Genomic DNA, 1,821 nt, shown 5'->3' on the forward strand with positions numbered 1-1,821 from the left:
CAGATCGACCTGTGTTAAACACTAGGTCGGAATTAGGGCACCCCTGTTGCGATAGAACGTTCCACCGGCAAAATGACCAAAAACCTGCCGTGCGTTTCGCGAACCATTACGCTTGGGTGCAAGGCGCTACACTAAAGTGAAATATACAGCTGTACAGCTTTAATCATTGTGATCTTTATCTGTCAATATTATAGCTCATGTTGCGCGGGTTTTTGGTCAGATAAACTATTACCAAAGGTCTGTGCGTTTGCATGGAACATAGGTCGGAATTAGGGCACCCCCCGTTAGTGCTCACTGTGTAGGATTTGTTCCAGCTGCACCCTTGATACGTGCTTGAGGTTTGAAGTGTCCCTCCTGACCTCTGGAATCTTTTAAGGACCACTTTCAACAAACAGCAAAGTTTCATTGGCTACACTCAGAAATAGAGGGTATTACTGTAGAGTACACATGGTTAAAACTGGGTGTTTTTGTACTGTCGAACATCTCATCAACATGGTGTCTTTATGATGACATGTGACATGAGTCTTTATGATGGCTTTGGTCACAGCAAGGACATACTGGTTCACATTCATTGATACAGACAGAAATTAATAAATAAACAGATCATAACCAGTGTTAGGAGGTTGTCATGTACGTGCCTACATGGCCTTAGTCAGACCCACACTGGAGTACGCTTGCCCAGTTTGGGACCCCCATACTTCCGATCAGGTAAGTAGAATGGAGGCAGTGCAGCGTAGAGCTGCCAGGTACGTATATAACAACTACAAACGTACGGCCTCTGTTACTGAGATGCTAGGTAACCTGGGATGGAAATCTCTACAACACCGCCGAAAAGTGGCCAGGCTCACTACAATGTTTAAAGTCCTGCACAACACCATCTCTGTCCCCCACACCTCGTGCCTCGTCCCGGCAGCTCGATGCTCCTGCCGCACTAATCACGCTTTAAAGCTGCAGACCATCGCGAGTAAGAACAACTATTACAGGCTCTCGTTCTTCCCTCGCACCATCAAGGAGTGGAATGAACTTGAGCCCAGTGTGGCGGAGGCGAAGTCCATCTCCCAGTTCAAAGCAGAGCTGGGACGGGCTTCGCTGCATTGAGCTGCTTCCCGGTCCTTGTACATATGTAAATACTTGTAACACTAGCACCACTGATTTCACTTGTCCTGTCCTTGCACTTGTCCGCGTCCACCCCTACCTTACCCTTTGTTTGCACCTTGCACACAGTACTAATGCGCAGCTGCTAGTAATCTTCTCTTTAGAAGGCTAAGCAGTACTGAAGATGATGATGTAACCTGTATAAGGATAAAGATGATTCTCCTTTGCCTCTGTCTGTGCTCAAACAGGTTAACGACACTTCAACATGAAGATGTGGAATCTGGGAAGACTTCCAAAGACTGCTTCAACTGTCTCCCCATTACCTGCTATTGTGGACAAGAAGATCTTCATGGAGGTCTGTTTAATGTTCAATAAAATAGTCTTCCATCACTGCTTTCCAAACTGTCAATACTTGAGCGTGAGACAGGTTTGCCCTTGCATCTAGAGTCATATAATCTATTCCACAAGTCTTACACATGTACAGTCTATGTACAGATGTGGGTGGGATGATGTAGGACAACTTGGTAGCAGCAATGCCTGGAATCTAACCCATGTGTGACAGAGCCAGGGTGGGAGCAGCCCCTCCCGACTCCAGGGTTAGAAACATTTCTAGCATGCTCCTGAGTCATGCAGGCCTCAGACAAGTTGCACAATATAGTTTTGTCCATGTTGTCTTTATGGTTTAAAAGAGATGCCTTTTTGGAGCTGTTCTCAGCATGTAAACTG

Source organism: Branchiostoma belcheri, unplaced genomic scaffold (assembly GCF_001625305.1).
Source record: "Branchiostoma belcheri isolate BF01 breed outbred unplaced genomic scaffold, Haploidv18h27 scaffold20, whole genome shotgun sequence".
Lineage (NCBI taxonomy): Eukaryota > Metazoa > Chordata > Leptocardii > Amphioxiformes > Branchiostomatidae > Branchiostoma > Branchiostoma belcheri.